The following is a 22,775-nucleotide window of genomic DNA, read 5'->3' on the forward strand; positions in this document are numbered from 1 at the left end:
CGATAAAAATCATGCACTCACCAGGGCATGATTAAAGAAATAGGAAATGGCCGGGTGTGGTGATGAATATCTATAGATCCACCTACTTGGGAGGCTGAAATGGGAGAATTGCTTGAACCCAGGAGTTGGAGACTATAGCGAGCTATGTCAGGCCACTGTACTCCAGCCTGAGTGACAGAGCAAGACCCTGTCCCGGTGGTGGTGGTAGGTGGAGAAGGAAGGAAGGAAGACAGGAAATGTCTTCTAATCAAGTAGAGGAAGGACCAATCCTACAAATTCCTAGGCTGAGAAATGAATTTTCCCATGAACTTATTTTTGTGGTGAGAGGGAAGAAAAAGGGAGCATATCAGTTTTTCAAGAGGGCCACATTTTCCCCCAGGATCTTATGATAATTTCTTATGAAATTGATCATTCATAAAATTTTCTTTTTTTTTTTTTTTTTTGAAACAGAGCCTCAAGCTGTTGCCCTGGGTAGAGTGCCGTGGCATCATAGCTCACAGCAACCTTCAACTCCTGGGTTCAAGCCATTCTCCTGCCTCTGCCTCCCAAGTAGGTGGGACTACAGGTGCCCGCCACAACGCCTGGTTATTTTTTGGTTGCAGCCGTCATTGTTGTTTGGTGGGCCTGGCTGGATTCAAACCCGCCAGCTCAGGTGTATGTGGCTGGCGCCTTAGCAGCTTGAGCCACAGGTGCCGAGCCCATGAAATTTTCTTATGAAAAGAATTTATCATAAGAACCTTTCCAAAGGTATCAGATAACAGCTAAATGAAGCCACGGCTTAAGGTCACCAGCAAACAAAACGCTCAGAAGCTCTAAGGACTCCAGGACAAGATGCAGGAGAGGAGTTGATTAGAAACTCATGTGTCCCTTCCAGGTCATTGTGAGGAGGTGCACACAGAGCCACTTCTGGATAATGAAGTGGAATGTAAGTGACTTCCAGGCCAAAGCTAGAGCCACATTACCCTCAAAACAAGACAAAAGAAAAACGAAAAGAAAAAAGCCACACAGCATCTCATGCCTGTAGTCCTAGTCACTCAGGCTCCAGAAGCTAAGATGGGAGAATTGCTTGAGCTCAGGAGTTCAAGGCTGCAATGAGCTATGGTTGTACCTGTATGGAGCCACCACACGTCAGTCTGGACAGCATAGCAAGACCCTGGCTCCAGAAAAAAATACACAACACTCCAGATCCTCCTCCCTGCCTTTTTATTGAGACAGAATCTTACTTTGTCGCTCTCAGTAGAGTGTTGTTGTGTCATAGCTCACAGCAACCTCAAACTTTTGGGCTCAAATGATCCTCTTGCCTCAGCCTCCTGAGTAGCTGAGGCTCCAGGCACATACCACAACGCCTGGCCATTTTTAGAGATGAGGTCTTGCTCGAGCTCAGGCTGGTCCTGAACTTATGAACTCAAGCAATCCACCCATCTCAGCCTCCCAGAGTGCGAGGATTACAGGCACGAACCACTGCACCTGGCCCAGATCCCTTTTCTCCTGCCACAGCAACCAGTGACAATCCAGGTGGGGACCAGTTCACCAGCCTGGGTTTTTGCAGGACTTTATATGCATACACTGTACCCCCACCGCCACCCTAATCAACCCACAATAGCTTTTCATGAGCAAAAAATAAACCTTTATCTGTCAGGCCACTGAGATTTTAGTTTATTTTGATGCAGCAGAGCTTAGTCTAGCCTGACTGATACAAATCCTTTGGTCTTTGTATGAACTCTGTGACAGATTTATACACATATGTAATACATATATAGGTATGTGTATATACACACAATGTGTGTATATATTTACTCAGATAGATGCGCATACAGCATGTACAGATATATTGGTAAATGGATGGATAGATGTTTTATGAGCCTCATGTCTGTTGGCACATTGGCACAGTTCTCTGTTCTCTTGACATTGGACAGGCGCTTATGTATTACATGTCTTCTGAACAGTCTGGACACAGTGGTATTCTCACACGCCCACCTGCACTGGAACAGATTTCTGAACAAACAAAAAGCTAAGCCTACAGAAAAGGATTGGGAAAGAAAGAGAAGGAAGTGACCACAAGGAAACGGTCATGTATTCATTTCAAATGAAGAGGGAGTGGCCCTCCGAGAACCTTACTCCCAGTTTCCTGTTAACTATTAGAGGAACCCCATCAGCACCCACTGGCAGTTCTAGTAGTAGAACTCCAGGACAGAAAGAAAGCAGGTGGGAGAGGTAAATTCACACTGATGCTCTAATGCACATTATTCAGGTGACAGGCACACTTACAACTTTGACTCATACTGTGCAAAATCAATTCATGTAACCCACAATATTCTGAAATTTAAAAAAAACTATTAGAGGAGCAAATGAAACAGGCTGCCTGTTCAAAAAAGATCATTTTTCTTGGTATCCTGGGAAAAAATACAAAGCGGGTACTATCTTCTTTTTCTTTCTCTAGTTTTCATTTTTCTACCTCCTCAATAAGGGCTGCTCAACTATGAATATTTATTTCAAGTTCTCCTTTTGACATCCATTTAGGGTTTCTCACTTCACTATTTTAATGGCTTTTGATCACATTTCCAAGCAATAGCTTGCTGCTAATCAGGAGAGCCTTTTTTGATGTTGCAAGGCACCCTGGTTTGAACGGGTCATCCTAACTATCTTGTCTTTGTCATTCAGCTAATTCAGGAATCTTCAGGGAATAAATTACACTCTAGAGGCTCAGCGCCTGTAGCTCAGTGAGTAGGATGACAGCCACATACACCAAGGCTGGCAGGTTCAAGCTTAGCCTGGGCCAGCTAAACAACAATGTCAACTGCAACCAAAAAATAGCCCGGTATTGTGGTGGGTGCCTGTAGTCCCAGCTGCTTAGGAGGCTGAGGCAAGAGAATCACTTAAGCCCAAGAGTTTGAGGTTGCTTGCAATCATGTCTTGCCCCCAGGAGGTGTGGCACACACCAAGGCCCCACCCCTCTCCGTCCTTCCCTTTCTCTGCTTTTCCTTCCCCACCCCCCATGACCTTAATTGCCATTAATTGTCCTCCTATCAAAACTGAGAACATAGGATTCATGCTTCTCCATTCTTGTGATGCTTTACTAAGAATAATGTCAGTGTAACCTGGCTTATTGTACCCTCAACGAATCCCCAACAATAAAAAAAATAAATAAATAAAAGTTAAAACATGTACCTCAGGTCCTGGCTGAACTTGGACAGTCTGTCTCTAAAAGAACAGAGCTGGCAGCACGGACCTGGGTCTATGTCCCCAAGAAGGCACTGGCAAAGCTACCTTTGGTGGCCTCTATTTAGCTAAACCCAATAAAAATCATTTTGGTTTCATCCTTAGGAGACATTTTTAAAGCCTCAAGTAGACACCTTAGTGTTCACCTCCACAAAAAGAGTGAGAAGCCACAATTGTTATGGGCGATAACTCCAAAGCAGAGTTCCTTAAAAGAAAAGAATACGCACACAGGTATAAATGAGTTAATCAACCCAAATGTCCGTACGAGGCATGAGTGGATAAAGACAACGTGGTCTATCCACACACTGGAATATCACTCAGCTGTGACAAGGAACGAGGCTCTGACATAGGTCACATAGTGGACAGATCTTGAGGACATCGTGCTCAGTGAGAGACGCAGACACAGAAGGACACACAGTGTGATATTCATTTATGTGAAATGTCCAGAACAGGCAGATCCACAAAGATAGGACTTGGATTCATGGGTGCCAGGGCTGGGAAGGGGGTGAGAGTGCTGATGGGGACAAGGCCTCTTTTGGGGGTGATGGAATATTCTGGAATTAGAGGTGACAATTACGTGACTCTTGGGAGTATACTAAATGCCACTGAATTGTGCATTTTAAATGAATAAAAGCTGATGCATGTATACAAAAAAAAAAAAAGAGTGAGATTGCTGTGAGCTGGGATGCCACTACACGCTACTGAGGGAGACGCAGTGAGACTCTGTTCCAAAAAAACAAAATTACATTCTAGAATATAGATGGGGTCACACATCACACTCAGACTGTTTATCTGGCTCCCTGCTGTTTCTGATGTTCAAGCTAACATAAACCAAGATCACCAGCTCTGTTCTGCATCTCCAAAGTGATCTCACAAAACATACAGACTCAGGTGGAAGCACTAAGGAGTGCCAGGCCCAAATATGGAGGTAATGATGAACAAAGGAAACTATTCAAAACCCCACCATCCTCTGTACTGCGGGATATCATGGAGCTGTCATAGAGAACACTTCAGATGTCTGTGTGCTATGATTCTTGTGTCTAATCTCCTTTTCCCATCTCCTGACCCTGGCTCCAGGCTAGAACATGTAGACACGCAGACACTGAACTGTCCAAAACTTAATTTTACTAATTGAAGCCATTTCCTACCTGAAAGTCAAGAAAGGGAAAAGAGCTTATAAAACACCAAACCTGACCAGCAACCGCATGCAGGAAGATGCCTCATAAAACCAAAAAGGCCACACGTCTGACTTCAGCTGTGTATTTTATCTTCTAAAGGGGTGAACTTTGTCGTGTCAACACATAACAAGGTTAACCTCTCAACCCAAATGCAATTAATTTTCTTTATGCTAACGATAGTCCTGCAGATGATATAAAATACACATTTAAGACCCACTGTCAAGATTATAAAAGTGATTCTACAGAAACTCTTAACTAGTTCCAATGAACCATCACCTATTTGACTTAAAATAGATCAACCAAATAATTTTTAATTGTTTTTGTATGGAAGGGAGAAGGAAAGAATCTAGAGCCACCAACAATTTATTTTGCTAAATAAGGACATTAAAAATGATGATAGCAGCTGGGTATAGTGGCTCATGCCTGTAATCCTAGCACTCTGGGAGGTTGAGGCAGGTGGAGTGCTTGAGCTCTGGAGTTCAAGACCAGCCTGAGCAACAGTGAGACCCCATCTCTATTAAAAATGGAAAAATAATCTGGGTGTTGTGGTGGGTGCCTGTAGTCCATGTTACTCGGGAGGTGAGGCAAAGAGGATTGCTTTAAGCCCAAGAGTTTGAGGTTGTTCTGATCTATGATGCCATGGCACTGTAATCCCAGCACTTGGAAAGGCCAAAGTGGGAGGAATGCTTGAGATCAAGTGTTTTAAACCAGCCTGGGCAACACAACAAGAAACAAAAAAATTAGCTGAGTGTGATGGTACATACCTATAGTTCCACTTACTCAGGAAGCTGACACAGGGGGATCACTTGAGCCTGGGAGTTTAGGTTGCAGTGATCTATCAAGAAACCACTCAGGGGGCGGCGCCTGTGGCTCAGTCGGTAAGGCGCCAGCCCCATATACCGAGGGTGGTGGGTTCAAACCCAGCCCCGGCTGAACTGCAACCAAAAAATAGCCGGGTGTTGTGGCGGGTGCCTGTAGTCCCAGCTGCTCAGGAGGCTGAGGCAGGAGAATCGCTTAAGCCCAGGAGTTGGAGTTTGCTGTGAGCTGTATGATGCCATGGCACTCTACCCGAGGGCCATAAAGTGAAACTCTGTCTCTACAAAAAAAAAAAAAAAAAGAAAGAAACCACTCAGGTGGTGCCTGTGGCTCAACGGGGTAGGGCGCCTGTCCCATATGCCAGAGGTGGTGGGTTCAAGCCCAGCCCTGGCCAAAAACTACACACACAAAAAGAAACCACTGCACTCTACCTTGGGTGACAGAGCAAGCCTCTGTCTCAAAAAATTAATTAATTAAATTAAATAAAAAAATTTTTTTTTAATTTAAAAAAGAAGGAAGTTGAATTAAGTGAGTAAATTTAGCTTTGTGAACACTTACTTTTTTGTCCTTATTTTTTCTAGCTTTGTCCCGAATAGATGCAAGCTTTGTACAAACCAACTTAGTCTTCTGATGCTGTTGGGAATAGCTGGAGTCACATGTCCTTGTGTTTTCTCTCAGGCTGGCTTTGGATAGGACCTGAGCTACAGATGATCTATAGGAGGTTATAATCTCTGATGCTGGAATGATGTCTAAATATTCCAAGTTACTGACTGCAGGCTGAGCTTCACATCCTGAAAAGCAGAAGAGAGAATACTTTAACTTCTGTATAAGATGTTCTCATACTGTACAAGCCAGTCAGGTACAATTCCGAGTGGAAAATGCTGTCTCAAATGCCTCCTTTTAGTTTCTCTTAATAAAACAACAACAACAAAAAATTAGACAACAGGCGGTGCCCATAGCTCAGTGGGTAGGGTGCCAGCCACAAACACTGAGGCTGGCGGATTCAAACCTGGCCTGGGCCAGCTAAACAACAATGACAACTGCAACAACAACAACAGAAATAGCTGGGTGTTGTGGCGGGCACCTGTAGTCCCAGCTACGTGGGAGGCTGAGGAAGAGAATCACTTCAGCCCAAAAATTTGAGGTTGCTGTGAGCTGTGATGTCACAGCACTCTATCAAGGGCAACACAGTGAGACTTCGTCTCAAAAAAAAAAAAATTAGACAATAGTGAAGCATAGAGAATAAAAAGAACAAATAAAAACCTGAATATAAGAAGCAGCACAGAGCCAAATAAAAATAGTCTGAGTGTGACTTTATCTATATTCTAGGGTGTAATTTATCCCCTAAAGATTCCTGAATTAGCTGAATGACAATGACAAAATAGTTTTGATGACCCATTCATATTCATTCCAGATTTGCATTTATTTTATCGAAGAAATGAAACAGTACTGGTAAACTTCTCTCCTGCCTCTCCCTGCTCCCCTCTGCCTGGAGGAAACCACGCTCATGTGTGTGCCATGTGGCTTTTCAGGACATGTTATTCATCCTTTGACCACTGTTATGAGATAAATTGTGTCTCCCACAAAAAACTATGTTGAAATCCTAGCCCCGAGAACCTTGGAATGTATGCCTTGGTGTTTGCAAACATAACCAAGTCAAAATGAGGTCTTTGGAGGGAAATCTGGACAGACATACAGGGAGGGGGCCATGTCAAGAGACACAGGCGAGAGATCATGGGAAGATTAGCGTTATCCCCCCACACAGCAAGGAGCATCTGGGTCTACCAGAAGTTGGAAGAGGCCGGGTATGGTGGCTCTTGCCTGTAATCCTAGCACTCCAGGAGGCCGAGGCGGGAGGATCACTTGAGCTCAGCAGTTCGAGACCAGCCTGAGCAAGAGCAAGACCCTGTCTCTACTAAGAATAGAAAAATTAGCTGTGCATCATGGAAGATGCCTGAAGTCCTATCTACTCAGGAGCCTGAGGCAAGAGGATTATTTATTCCAGGAGTTTGAGGTCAACCTCAGCACTATAGTGAGACCCCCATCTCTAAAAAAAAATATGAAAAATATGTACCTTATATTTAAGTTATGTATACATATTGTATATATATAATATCACACCATCTATATTTTATGCAGCAAAAATTGGTTTTGAGTTCTATCTGCCTTGGTAGCTCTAGTAACTGAAGCTTCTTTATCTAGAAGTTTCTTTATCATAGGACTGTGTACCAGCCTGTGACCATCCTGCCGGGTTTTACTCCTTCTCTGCTGGACATCTGGGCTGTTTCCCATTTTTATTATGGCAAGCAGCGATCGGCGTGCATCTCATCCGGGTCTCCTTGTACTCACTTGTGTGAAGGTTTCTCCAAAGGAAGAGAACTGGAAGTGGTTGTGCTGGGTTGTTGGTTAGGGTGTTTCCAGTTTCACTGGAGAAGGCCCATTGTTCCTCCAAGCAGTTGTACCGATTTCCAACAGGTACGGTAAGTAGCCTATTCATTTTCATGTTGTCATCCCAGAAGGACAACCAGGAATATTCGTCTAAATTCATTTTCCCTTTCTCTAGACTACACCCAATCAAAGAGCCCTGCGCAGCCTCCAAGAAGGCAGTGCCAGAAACTAACACAGAGAACCAGGAATTGCAGCATGAGCCTCCATTAAACCAGTGTGCTCGATCTCAGCACTATTAACACTGTGCTGGATAATTCTGTTTGGCAGGCAGCGGGGGCTGTCCTATGCATCGGAGCATATTTGGCAGCATGTCTGGCCTCTACCGTCTAGATGCTACTTGTACCTGCCCCAAGTCGTAACAACCAAAAATGTCCCAAGCACTGCCAAATGTCCTCTGGGGTGCAAAATCAACATCCCCACCCCACTCTATCACAAGTTTGAGAATGGTTTCCTCAGGCTGAGATTAACAGGGGAAGACCTCAAGGGCTCTCTAAGTCAATGATGTAAAGAAAAATTCAGAAGAAAAAAGCAAAAGGAAGTTAAGCAGAGGAAAGATCTTTTCATTAGACAGAAAGGTGACATTTTAGATGAAAGTGAATCCTAAATAGGAAGAGATAGATAAAGTAAGAAAAGGTGTACTTCTGAGACATCATAAATTCCACTGCTTACTTTGAGCCAGGTTATCAAGAGGAATGATGCGCGCACGGGTACTCTAACCTAATCTTCTTTTTGATTTTTTTTTTAGAGACAGGGTTGCCTTCTGTTGCCCAGGCTGGAGCCCAGTGGCACAATCATAGCTCTCAGCAACCTCCAACTCCTGAGTTCAAGTGATCCTCCCACCTCAGCCTCCAGAGTAGCTGGGATGACAGGCATGCCCCACCATGCCCAGCTAATTAAAAGAAAAATTTTTTAGAGTTGGGATCTTGCTATATTGCCCAGGCTGGTCTTGAATTCCTGGCCTCAGGCAATATTCCTGCTTCATACTTCCAAAGTGCAAGTCCATACTTAAATAAGTGAGCCATGGCATCCAGTCTGCTTACTTAATTTTCACAAGTAGAGGTTGCTTCATGCTTCCATTTTACAGATGAGAACAACGAGGTTTGGTAGAACTTCATAATTTTTATGAGTTCTCACAGATGATAAGCGGGCACAGGAATTTAAATATAAGCTGAGTGAGTTCTTCACTACATTTGACCGACTGCATTCCTTTTTAATTTACTTATTTAGTTATATATTTTGAGAAATCAATTAAGATTTTTCAAGCAGAAAAACAAATTGAGACAACAATTTTCCCCTCTGAGCAATGCCTGTGGCTCAGTGGGTAGGGTGCCGGCCCCATATGCAGAGGGTGGTGGGTTCGAATGTGGCCCCGGCCAAACTGCAACAAAAAAATAGCCAGACATTGTGGCAGGTGCCTGTAGTCCCATCTCAGGAGGCTGAGGCAAGAGAATCACCCTAGCCCAAGAGCTGGAGGTTGCTGTGAGCTATGACACCACAGCACTCTACCGAGGGTGACAAAATGAGACTCTGTCTCAAAAAAAAGAAAAAAGTTCTCCCCCACTAATTAAAGGCAGAAAATTAAAAACAAAATGAGTGCAGTCCAGTTAAAAAGAAGCCTTCTTTATGGAAAGGTAAACAATGAACAAAGCTGAGAGAAAGGAGATAAGCAATAAAGCACTGTGTCTGGGTGAAAGGGGGAAAGAAGAAACAACAGCTGAAATAATCCTACTGTGTGGATTCTTTCTCCCATGTACAAACTCCAAATAAGCTACAGAAGCTTTGAAATAAATCAGAGTTGGGAGGCTGAGGCAGGCAGATAGACTAAACTCACAAGTTCAAGACCAGCCTGAGCCAGAGCGAGACCTTATCTCTAAAACTAGCCAGGCATTGTGGTGGGGGCCTGTAGTCCCAGCTACTTGGGAGGCTGAGGCAAGAGGATAGCCTAAGTCCAGGAGTTGGAGGTTGCTGTGAGCTGTGACGCCATGGCACTCTACCGAGAACAATAAAGTGAGAATCTGTCTCTAAAAAAAAATAAAATAAAATAATAAATCAAAGTTAGCTATAAAGTTCCATGAGTTTGAATTATGCCATTTACTTAATGCCTCAAAGCAAACACAATAAAATTGCTATTGTAGTATTGAACAGATAAGTCATCACAGCAATAAAAGGGAATTTAAAAAACCAGCATCCCTGAACACATTGCAACCCTACCCCCACCTGACAAAGACAGCTGACAAATGCAATACTTTCATGCTTGCCTCTCCTACCGGGGGACCAAGGAGCAAAGACAAGGCAAAAGCTGGGAGTTTTAAAGAGAGTGAAGAAGATTCCCTTGGGGACCCAGAAGGCAGCACTTCCCAGGCATACCATAAAAACTAGAGACAGTTAAAAACAGAAGGGCACAGTTTAACAACCACCACCAAAAAGATTCAGTAATTCCCCACCTCCACCCCAACCCTGCTTAAAATTCTTCAGTGACATTTCATTTCATCTCTGCTTTTTAGTACAAAATCTAAACTGCTTACTATGGTCTGAATGTATTTGGCTGGTGCTGTAACACTGTGCTACGGGCACCGAACTGATTTTCTTCTCTTGCAAACACATCCCATTTATAAATTGAGGGCTTGGAATTGGTTTAGGAATTCTTTTTTTTTTTTTTTTATTGAGACAGAGTCTCACTTTGTCACCCTCTGTAGAGTTCGTGGCATCATAGCTCACAGCAACCTCAAACTCTTGGGCTCAAGCCTCCTGAGTAGCTGGGACTACAGGCAACCACCACAACGTCTGGCTATTTTTTTGTTTAGGAGGTCTGGGCTGGGTTCGAACCCACCAGCCCTTGGAGCATGTGGCCAGCACCCTAACCACTGCACTACAGGCACCCAGTTTTAGGAATTCTTAAAAGGATTTCCCTCATGAACAAGGAATTTCCCAGCAATCCTTACTTTCTTTTAAATACGTATTCAATATTCCTAGTCAATAAGTAGGTAAAGTCTCAGTTGGTGTTAAAACATCTTCAACACCTCTCTAAATTTTCCACAGACTCTTTTTGAACAAACATAAAGCAAAGATTCAAATTCAGAATCTTCATTAGGCCACAACTTATGACTAGAATTTAAGAGTTTCATTTTTAAACTAACGTACAACAAAAAATTTTTTTTGATATATAGTTCTATCAGTTTTCTTGTTATTGAAACAAAGTCTCACTATGTCACCCTTGATAGAGGTAACGTCATGGCTCACAGCAACCTCAAACTCTTGGGCTTAAGAGATTCTCTTGCCAGGCGACAGCTTGAGGCTCTGTCTCAAAAAAAAAAAGAGAATTGCCTAAGCCCAGGAGTTGGATGTTACTGTGAGCTGTGTGATGCCACAGCACTCGACCAAGGGCGATAAAGTGAGACTCTGTCTCTAAAAAAAAAAAGAGAGAGAGATTCTCTTGTCTCAGCCTCCCAAGAAGCTGGGACTACAGGCGCTCGCCACAACGCCTGGCTAATTTTTTGTTGCAGTTATCATTGTTGTTTAGCTGGCCCAGGCTAGGTTCGAACCTGCCACCCTGGGTGTATGTGGCTGGCGCCCTAAGCACTGTGCTACAGGCGCAGAGCCACTTCTGAGTGGATCTCCCGTCATGTAACCAACACCGTAATGAAGCATACAGAACAGTTCCATCCTCCTGCTACCCCTCCGCAGTCGACCTCTCCTTCTCCCTTTATCCCACCTTTGAGCTGATCTTTGTCTCCTCAGTTTTGCCTTTTCCAAAATGTCACATAAACGAAATCACACCATATGTAGCCCTTGGAGACTGGCTTCTTCCACTGGGCATAATCTATCTAGAATTTAATAACATGGCTTCTTTTCCCCCTTGAATGTATGCATATGTCTATAAATATATAGTCGCCAATGTTTATAAGCACCTGATACAAGTTTCCCTTTGACAATAGTGACGTAAGTTTCCTTTTAAGATAAATTTATTCAGTAAAGTAAAAGGTATGCATGGTAAGAAGAATAGTAAAAGTGATGGAGGTGAAATGCAAATAACTAAAGTTTGGGGTAACAGTGGACGTTAAGCAATAATACAATTGCATACTCCCCTCACTCCTCACTCCCCCCTCCCCCCACACAGAGAATACTTACCAGTCTATAATTTTAAGAATTCTTTTTTTTTTTGAGACAGAGTCTCATTCTGTCACCCGGGGTAGAGTTCCCTGGCATCATCATAGCTCATGACAACCTCACTCTCTCGGGCTCTGGCCACACTCTTGCCTCAGCCTCCCCAGTAGCTAAAACTACAGGCCCCAGATAGTTTTTCTATATTTTAGTAGAGGCGGGATCTCACTCTTGCTCAGGCTGATCTCAAACTCCTGAGCTCAAGCAATCCACCCGCCTCGACCTCCCAAAGTGCTAGGATTACAGTTGTGAGCCACTGCACCCCAACAATACTAAGAATTCTTGAAAGGTGATTAAAAAAATAGAAAGAAAGAAACCACTTATTCCCAGGCATTTTGTTTCAACCAAACTTTCACAATAACAATTCTGGAAGCTTTGATTCCTTTTGCAGGCACTTGATCTTGGAAAGACAATCCCAACACAAAGGGTGATGGCCACCACAAGTTCATAAGCAGTTGCCCAGGCACCAGGGCAAGCAATGCTCGGATACACACGCATTTCAGCGGAGGTGTTGATTTTGTTTCCCTGAGCTGCGCTGTTCTTTCTAGCTTGTCATGTTAACTCAACAATTGCTTTGGCTGTCAGTTGTCCTTTGTTATTTGCAATAACAAATAAACGCCTCGGAACTCCTTTGTATGTGGTGTGTAATGTTTAGAACCAGGAAATAAAGGGAACATAAATAGTGTCTAAAAAGCATGCGAGGGCAATTCCTTCCATCACTCACTTAACAAAAATTTCCCCACAACTAAACGTTTGTTAACGTGAGATCTAACAACTGTGGGTCTTTTTGGAGCCAAACTCAAGACTCCTCAGGAAATAGTCTTTGATTTTAAAGCAGCAATATCAAAGCTATGAATAGGAAGGAGGAAGTATAAATACAGCAAAATACCTATAGTTATGTTTTCTTGTTCTTTTTTTTTTGAGAGAGTCTCACTTTGTCACCTTTAGTAGAGTGTTGTGTTGTCATAGCTCACAGCAAACCTCAAACTTTTGGGCTCCAGTGATTCTCTTGCCTCAGCCTCCCAAGTAGCTGGGACTACAAACACCCGCCACGATGTCCAGCTATTTTTTTTAGAGATGAGATCTCACTCTTGCTCAGGCTGCCTTGTTCTTTTTTAGTGTTTGCCCTCCTCAAAAGAATTTACTAAGTTTTTAAGACATTTATTTAAGTCTGTAGGGCAGGTCATTACAGTATTTTTTATGAATTCAAAGAGAATATAACATTTTCAGCTTGTTAAACAAGTGATAAAGAGTCAGAAGCTAGGTCAGGTGTGGTGGTTCACACCTGTAATCCTAGCACTCTGGGAAGCTGAGGCGGGTGAATTGCCTGAGCTTACAGGTTCAAGGCCAGCCTGAGCAAGAGGGAGACTCTTGTCTCTAAAAAATAGCCAGGCATTGTAGCTGGCGCCCATAGTCCCAGCTACTCTAGAGACTAAGGCAGGAAGATCTCTTGAACCCAAGAGTTTGAGCTTGCTGTGAGCTATGACACCACAGTACTCTACGGAGGGTGACAACATGAGACTCTGTCTAAAAAAAAAAAAAAGTCAGAAGCTGGGCGGCGCCTGTGGCTCAGTCGGTAGGGCGCCGGCCCCATGTACCGAGGGTGGCGGGTTCAAACCCGGCCCCGGCCAAACTGCAACCAAAAAATAGCCGGGCGTTGTGGCGGGCGCCTGTAGTCCCAGCTACTCGGGAGGCTGAGGCAAAAGAATCGCTTAAGCCCAGGAGTTGGAGGTTGCTGTGAGCTGTGTGAGGCCACGGCACTCTACCGAGGGCCATAAAGTGAGACTCTGTCTCTACAAAAAAAAAAAAAAAGTCAGAAGCTAAAACATGAAAATGAATTTTAACTGGGTGCAGTGATTCACACCTATAATCCTAGCACTTTGGGAGGCCAAGGTAGGAGGATGGCTGGAGGTCAGGAGTTTGAAAGCAGCCTGAGTAAGAGTGAGACCCCTTCTCTACTAAAAATAGAAAAATTACCTGGGCATCATAGCAGGTAATCTCAGCTATTTGGGAGGATGAGGCAGGAGATTGCTGGAGCCCAGGAGTTTGAGGTTGCAGTGAATGAGGCTCATGCCATGGCACACTAGCATGGCTGACAGAATAAGATTCTGTCTCAAAAAAAGAAAAAAAAAGAGGGGCGGCGCCTGTGGCTCAAAGGAGTAGAGCGTTGGCCCCATATGCCAGAGGTGGCGGGTTCAAACCCAGCCCTGGCCAAAAACTGCAAAAAAAAAGGAAAAAAGAAAATGAATTTTAATTGCACAAGGGCATCATCTAGATATGACTAGAAAATTCCATCAAGAAAATGGTCTAATGTATTTACCACTGAAGCAACAAGTGCTTCTTATAACACTGGATTAAGATGAGAAGGGCTAAAAATAAAAAAAAAAGATGAGAAGGGCTGGGTGCTGTGGCTCACACCTATAATCCTAGCATTCTGGTAGGCTGAGGCAGGTAGATTGCCTGAACTCATGGATTCAAGACCAGCCTGAGCCAGAGTGAGACCCCATCTCTAAAAATAACCAGGTGTTGTGGAGGGTGGCTATAGTTCCAACTACTTGGGAGGCTGAGGCAAGAGAATAGCTTGAGCCCAAGAGTTTGAGGTTGCTGTGGAGCTATGACACCACAGCACTTTACTAAGGGTGACAAAGTGAGACTCAAAAAAAAAAAGAAGAGTTTATATATAGATAGATAGATAGATAGATAGATAGATAGATAGATATAGATATATAGATAGATAGATAGACACACTTTTTTTTGAGACCAGGGAAAAACTGCCTCTGCTTAAGCCTTGGCAGCTTGGCTGCACTGTCCCACCCGATCCCAGACAAGCAAGGAACCCCTCCCTCACTAGGAGAGCAGGGCACAACTCAAGGTGCACATCCCAGCTCTTGCACCCGCTGAAATCTTCTAGGAGTGGGCTGCTCTGCTACTCAACTCCCTCCTGCTCAGGCTGCTCTGCGCCTCTACTCCCTGGAGACCTGTAGGCTACACAAACCCATTGTCTTCCCCTTTCTTACTCTCAGTATGTTCAGAATCCTTCCAGGAGCAGTTGGGAAATGATCAACCTTGGCCTAAGGATCCTCCCTCTTCTCCACCACCAGTTTGAGAGAGGCAGGAGGAGGCAATAAAGCTGGTATGAGCTTTACCCACACCCTTGAGTCTGGGTCTATGTCAAGCCTCTCTCTTATAGGGAAAAAGAATCTCCTTCCAGATCTGCCCCTGAGACCAGTAGCTTAGTTCTTAATCAGACTAATTCAGGTCCTTATTATAGTCCTATAATGCCTAGTTAAACAAACATTACATAACAACCCAGGTATCATGGCTCTGGATTTGCAGAGTGGAAAACAGACCCAGAAACCAATGATAACAAAACCAACAACTAAAATGTATGCGCCAAATACTGTCAATAGGAATCTGACAGGCATTAACCCATTAAAACCAGACCCTAGCCTTAGGAATAGGTGCTATTATTATCCTTGTTTTGCTGAAAAGGATTCTGACACACAGAAAGGCCAAGTCACTTGGCCTGGAATCACAGCCAGTAAGAGAGAGAACCTGGAATCAGTCAGGCAGGCTGATTCCAAAATTGGCACCATCATGCTTTATATTTTCTTTTTTTTTTTTTTTTTTTTGTAGAGACAGAGTCTCACTTTATGGCCCTTGGTAGAGTGCCGTGGCACCACACAGCTCACAGCAACCTCCAACTCCTGGGCTTAAGCTATTCTCTTGCCTCAGCCTCCCGAGCAACTGAGACTACAGGCGCCTGCCACAACACCCGGCTATTTTTTGGTTGCAATTTGGCCGGGGCCGGGTTTGAACCCGCCACCCTCGGTATATGGGGCTGGCGCCTTACTGACTGAGCCACAGGCGCCACCCCATGCTTTATATTTTCCAGTGATATAAAGTGACTTCCCAAAGATAAATGGCTTGTTCATAGTCACGGTCAGAACCTGAGTCTACTGAACTCCAAGTTCCAGGTGCCTGCACTGAGCCACAAGACAAATCTGATTTGTCCTTGACTGGTCACACATCAGATTTCTTGAAGTGGCTCATGATGAAGGAGCAAAATCCTATAGTGGATATCATATTATGTTTAGCCCAGAACAAAGACATCTGATGTCGATTCAGGATGTCAAGCTAAATCCACAGGCTGGCCTTGCCTTCCTCCTAAAGTCCCAATGTAGTTGAAATAGGTTGCTTCCATGTTGGCACCTATAGTGTGCCTCTGATTTTTAGGATGGACATTGTGTAGTAAAGAATTTACCTAAGGGCCTGGTGTGATGATTGACACCTACAATCCTAGCACTCGGAAGGCCCAGGTGGGTGGGATTGCCTTAGCTCAGAAGTTTAAGACCAGCCTCAGCGAGAGTGAGACCCCTTCTCTACTAAAAATAGAAAAACTAGCTGGGCATGGTGCTGAGAGCCTGTAGTGCCAGCTACTCAGCAGATTGAGGTAGGGGGAACACTTGGGAGTCAGAGAACATTTGAAGTTGCTGTTAGCTATGATGATGCCACAGTACCCTACCCAGGGCGACACAGCAAGACTCTGTGTCAAAAAAACCCGAATGTTTGTCTCAGTGCCTGTAGCAGAGTGGTTACAGTGCCAGCTACATACACCGAGGGTAGTGGTTTCAAACCTGGCCCAGGCCAGCTAAAACAATGACAACTGCAACAACAACAACAACAACAGCAACAACAAAATGGCCAGTTGTTGTGGTGGGCATCTGTAGTCCCAGTTATTTGGAAGGCTGAGGCAAGAGAATCACTTAAGCCCAAGAGTTGGAGGTTGCTGTGAGCTGTGACACCACGGAACTCTACCAAGGGTGACATAGTCAGACTCTGTCTCAAAAAAAAACAAACAAACAAACAAAAAAAAACACCCGAATTATCCCACAGACTCCCAAGTAGCTGGGACCACAGGCGCCCACCACAACGCCCAGGTATATTTCAGTTTCAGTTGTTATTGTTGTTTAGCAGACCTAGGCCGTGTTTGAACCCACCACTCTTGGTGTATGTGGGTGGGGCCCTGTCGACTGAGCTACAGGCACAGCCCTAGCCCTGCTTCTTTCTTTCACCACTTGCAAAAATTGACTCAATGGGTGGCGCCTGTGGCTCAGTGAGTAGGGTGCTGGCCCCATATACCAAAGGTGGCGGGTTCAAACCCAGCCCCAGCCAAACTGCAACAAAAAAAATAGCTGGGTGTTGTGATGGGTGCCTGTAGTCCCAACTACTCGGAAGGCTGAGGCAAGATAATCTCTTAAGCCCAGGAGTTTGAGGTTGCTGTGACATGTGTGATGCCACAGCACTCTACTGAGGGCAATAAAGTGAAACTCTGTCTCCACAAAAAAAAAAAAAAATTGACTCAAAATGGGTAAAAGATTTAAATCTAAGGCATGAAATGATAAAAATCCTAGAAGAGGCTTGGCTCCCGTAGCTCAGCAGCTAGGGCACTAGCCACATACACTCGGGCTGGCAGGTTCAAACCCGGCTTGGGCCTGCTGAACAACTATGACAATTACAACAACAGCAACCAAAAAATAGCCAGGCGTGGCAGCAACTGTGGCTCAATGGAGTAGGGCGCCGGCACCATATGCCAGAGGTGGCAGGTTCAAACCCAGCCCTGGCCAAAAACTGCAAAAAAAAAAAAAAAAAAATAGCCAAGTGTTGTGGCATGCACCTGTATTCCCAGCTACTTGGGAGGCTGAGGCAAAAGAATCGCTTAAACCCAAGAGTTTGAGGTTGCTATGAGCTGTGATGTCAGAGCACTCTACCCAGGGCGACAGCTTGAGACTGTCTCAAAAACACAAACAAACAAAAAACAATGAATTTACCTAAAGATCCTACCTTGCCCATGGCTCCTGGCAAGTCATCTCTAAGACCTTGGAATGTCCTACTCAATAAAAGTGTCTGTTTATCTGCAGCCTTGGGCTAGCCAGTTGGGGACAATGAAATTTAGTATGGAGGTTTTGGGTCATGGGGTTGACTTGCACAGGGGCTAGAGATGGAGCTCAGCCATGTGGACATCAGCCACATCTACGTAACTGAGCCTCAGTAAAGACTCTGGACACCAAGGCTCAGGTAAGCTGCCCAGGTTGAAAACACTCAGTGCATATTGTCTCACGCTGATCTGTCCAGGATTCCACAGGAGGGGACAACTGGAGCATCTGCACTTGGTTCTGTCCCAGAGGCTGCTCTGTGTACTTCTTCCCTTGGCTGAGTTCGGCCTACATCCTTTAGCTGTCATAACCAGAACCATGAGCCTAACAGCTTTCACTGAGTTCTGTGAATCCTTATAAAGAATTATTGAGGGGGCGGCACCTATGATTCAGTGGGTAGGGCACCAGCCCCATATACCGAGGGTGGCAGGTTTGAACCCGGCCCCAGCCAAACTGCAACAACCACAAAAAACATAGCCAGGCATTGTGGCAGGCACCTGTAGTTCCAGCTACTCGGGAGGCTGAGACAAGAGACTCGCTTAAGCCCAAGAGCTAGAGGTTGCTGTGAGCTGTGATGCCTCAGCACTGTACTGAGGGTGACAAAATGAGACTCTGTCTCTAAAAAAAAAAGAAAGAAGGAAAAAAGAATTGTTGTACCCAAAGGTGGCCTTGGGGACTCAGTACCCAAGAGTTTGCTGTGGGTGTTAAGAATGAGGAGGGGGCGGATTTCTGTGGACGGTTCCCTCTAGCTTCACAGACACAGACAGCCTCTCTCTAAACCAATGCTATGATCTTTCTGGGAAGAATTAAGCCCTAAAGGAGAGAGTTGGCATCCCACGGAAAACCCAGATTTAACGAAGCTTCCCCCTGTGCACTCAGATATCTCAAAGACTCCTGCCATGCACAGACAAGGTCTGCAGGGGAAATAAACCTGCCTTCCGCAGAGTTAACTAACATCAGCTATATTCATCGGTTGAATTAAAAGCTCTTAAATTCTTTGCCGCAGGGCTGAGTTCGGTGGATGGCTTGAGCTCAGGAGTTTGAAACCAGCCTGAGCAAAAGCCAGAATCCATCTCTACTGAAAATAGAAAACACTAACCAGGTGTTGTGGCAGGCGCCTATAGTCCCAACTACTTGGGAGGCTGAGGCAAGAAAATCCCTTGAACCCAGGAGTTTGAGGTTGCTGTGAGCTGTGATGTCATTGCACTCAATCCAGGGTGACAGAGTGAAACTATCTCAAAAAAAAAAAAAAGTAAGAAAGAAAATAACTAAACAAGGATCACCAAAGGCACACACACAAAAAATCAAAGACACGGAAGAAGTGGACCAATAAGAACAACAACAAAAATTTGGCGGGGCATGGTGGCTCATGCCTGTAGTCCCAGTGCTGTGGGAGACAGAGGCGGGTGGATTTCCTGAGCTCGGAGGTTCGAGACCACTATGAGCAGGAGTGAGCCAGAGTGAAACCCTATCTCTACCAAAAAAAAAGAAGCCAGGCCTTGTGATGGGCGCTTCTAATTCCAGCTACTTGGGAGGCAAAGGGCAAGAGAATCGCTAAAGGAAGAACAGAAAAAAAATAAAAAATAAAATAAAATAAACTTCAAACTAAGAAGAGGGAAATCCAGCTGAAATTGAAAGCAAAAATTAAAAAAAAATTATGAACTTTAGCAGAAATAGAGGTAATTTGGGGAAAAGAATTTTTTTTTTGAGGCAGAGTCTCACTTTGTCACTCTCAGTAGAGTGCTGTGATGTCATAGCTCACAGCAACTTCAAACTCTTGGGCTTAAGTGATTCTCTTGCCTCAGCCTCCCAAGTAGCTGGGACTACAGGCACCCACCTCAACACCCAGCTATTTTTAGAGATGGGGTCTCCCTCTTAGAGATGGGGTCTCACTCTGGCTTAGGCTGGTTTCAAAGTCGTGATCTCAGCCAATCCACCTGCCTCAGCCTCCCAGAGTGCTAGGATTACAGGCATGAGTCATCTCGTTCTGCCCTGGGGAAAAGAATTTAAGAGCTTTTAATTCAATCAATGAATATAGCTGATATTAGTCTGCAGGTTTATTTCCCCTGCAGACCTTGTCCCTGAATGGCAGGATTCATTGAGATATCTGAGTGCACAGGGGGAAGTTTCATTAAATCTAGGATTGATCTATAATTGCTATCCTTAAAGAAATTTAAGAGAAAATTCCATCCACTGAAAAACAAACAGATTATTACAGGAAAAGAACAGCTTAAAAATTGTGACTACCTAAGTGTTTAAAATGTTATAGAAGGGTCAGAATATGAAGTCATGAAAAACCTCCTAGAATGAAGAGTAAAAAATGTCAAATATGTTAGAAAATGTAAGAGATCTAGAAAACTGGTCTAGGAAGCACAATTTCTATAAAATAGAAATTCCAGAACAAAGAAAATACAGGCATTGAAATTATTAAAGATAAATAAAATACCCAGGGCTGAAGAAAGACATGATCTTCAGACGGAACGGGCCCCCAAATGTGGATGAAATGGATGAGAAACAGCCACACTGAAATTCATCCTCATAAGATGTAGAATCATCACAGCTGAAGAGGAAATCTTGAAAGCGTTCAGAAATAAAACCATGCTATCTACAAAGGACGACTGACATCAGACATCACAGCACACGTGTTAGCAATAGGGTTGTGCCCTCAAAGCACTGAGGAAAAATGATTTTAACCTAAACTCCTGTGTCCAACAAGCTACAAAGCAATATTGAGGACAAAACAGAGATATACACAGATAGTTCAAGTCTATGAAAGTTAACCACCTATGAATTTGTTCTTTAAAAAGTGCTTTCCGGATGAGCAATTTTTTTTTTTTTTTTTTACTGTGGCTTTTTTAAAAATTTCAAGTTAATGTGAGGGTATAGACAACTAGGTTACAATGTTTGCATTTGTTAGGTAGAGTCCATTTAGAAATTGTGCCCTACACCCAGGAGGGGTGCCATGTACCCTTACATCATGTCCATTAAATGGGAGCACACCATTCCCCCTCCCTCATTCCCCCTCCACCCAACTTGAATTGAGTTTTCCTCTCAACCTATTCCAAAACATTGAGAAGGAAGGAATCCTCCCCAACATGTTCTATGAAGCATACATCACCCTGATAAGAAAACCAGGAAAGGATCCAACAGAAAAGGAGAACTACAGACCAATTTCACTAATGAATATCTATGCAAAACCACACATAAGGGACAAGGAATTTTTTTTTTTTTTGAGACAAAGTCTCATTATGTAGCCCTCGGTAGAGTGCCGTGGCATCACAACTCACAGCAGCCTCAAACTCTTGGGCTTAAGAGATTCTCTTGCCTTAGCCTGCCAAGTAGCTGGGACTACAGGCATCCGCCACAACACCCAGCTATTTCGTTGTTGTTGTTGTCATTGTTGTTAAGCTGCCTCGGGCCGAGTTCGAACCTACCAGCCCCAGTGTATGTGGCTGGTGCCCTAACCACTGGGCCACAGGTGCTGAGCCAAGACAAGCAATTTTTCTTTCTTTCTTTTTTTTTTTTTGAGACAGAGTCTCACTATGTCACCCTTGGTAGAGTGCTGTAGCATCATAGCTCACAGCACCTCAAATTCTTGGGCTCAAGCGATTCTCTTGCCTCAGCCTCCCACGTAGCTGGGACTACAGGCACCCGCCACAACGCCTGGCTGTTTTTTGGTTGTAGTTGTCATTGTTGTTTGGCAGGCCCAGGCTGGGTTCGAACCCGCCAGCCCTGGTGTATGTGGCTGGTGCCCTAGCCGCTGAGCTACAGGTGCCAAGCCAGGACAAGCAACTTTTAAAGAACAAGTGTATAGGAAAGTATTCGAGAGAAAGGAAGAAATGCCTCAGGTATAGAAAGCAGTTGGCTCAAATGACGTCACTCAACAAAGATTGAATTAAGTCTGGGGTGACCTCCGAGATAGTAAAGGCTGTCTGTTTTCTCTGTCAACAACAAAAATTATTGTCAAGCAACAAAAATTCTCTGTCAAACAAACTTCATGCTGGGGTCTCAGAGGTTCACGCCTATAATCCTAGCACTCTGGGAGGCCCAGGAGGTGGATTGCTTGAGCTCAGAAGTTCCAGACCAGTTTGAGCAAGAGTGAGACCCCATCTCTATTAAAAATAGAAAAATTAGGGCAGCGCCTGTAGCTCAGTGAGTAGGACGCTGGCCCCATATACCGAGGTGGCAGGTTCAAACCCGGCCCCAGCCAAACTGCAACAACAACAACAAAAATAGCCGTGTGTTGTGGCAGGCGCCTGTAGTCCCAGCTACCGGGGAGACTGAGGCAAGAGAATCGCCTAAGCCCAGGAGTTGGAGGTTGCTATGAGCTGTGACGCCACAGCACTCTACCGTGGGTGATAAAGGGAGACTGTCTCAAAAAAAAAAAAAAATAGAAAAATTAGCCAGGTGTTGTGGAGGGTGTCTGTAGTCCCAGCTACTCAGGAGGCTGAGGCAGGAGGATCTTTTGAGCCCCAGAGTTTAAGGTTGCTGTGAGCTATGGCACTCTACCCAGGGCAACACAGTGAGACTCTGTGTCAAAGAAAAAGAAAGAAAGAGAAGGAAAGGAGGGAGGGAAAGAAACTCCAAAACAAGCAATCCCCTAAGAGATGTAAAGAAGGATTCAGACATGAACAAACTAAACTCTGACCTGAATGTGCGTGATCAAGGAAGGTCAGGAAAAGAAAAATCAGCTCACCTGGACCTTTGAATCCACTTCCTTCAGAGGCTCAGTTTAAGTGACTTAGAGTTAGTTACAGGTTCCTTTCTATGGGCCCAACTTCCTTAATAGGCACGTAACCATAGCCTTGTAGTCAGGTTTATTAGTGCTCAATTGTTTTGTTTTTTGACATAAAATCTTGCTTTGTCACCCAGGTGACATTGGCATTATTGTAGATCACTACAACCTCAAGCTTCTAGGGTCAAGTGATCTACCTGCCTCAACCTCTTGAGAAGCTGGGATTATAGGCATACACCACCATGCCTGGCTATTTTCTGTTTTACTTTTTGTAGAGATTGG

The 22,775-nt window shown here is 44.3% G+C and overlaps 1 protein-coding gene across 1 annotated transcript in view; it reads right to left on the reverse strand.

Moving 5' to 3' along the window:
* The window catches only part of TMC5 (transmembrane channel like 5), a 95,897-nt gene that overhangs the window by 66,234 nt on the left and 6,888 nt on the right, over positions 1 to 22,775 (reverse strand). Inside the window, exon 2 of the mRNA XM_053556247.1 lies at positions 5,772 to 6,004. The gene's annotated coding sequence lies outside the window, so the exon portion shown is untranslated. The remainder of the gene's footprint in view (positions 1 to 5,771; positions 6,005 to 22,775) is intronic.

The sequence above is a fragment of the Nycticebus coucang genome, chromosome 12 (genome assembly GCF_027406575.1).
Source record: "Nycticebus coucang isolate mNycCou1 chromosome 12, mNycCou1.pri, whole genome shotgun sequence".
NCBI lineage: Eukaryota > Metazoa > Chordata > Mammalia > Primates > Lorisidae > Nycticebus > Nycticebus coucang.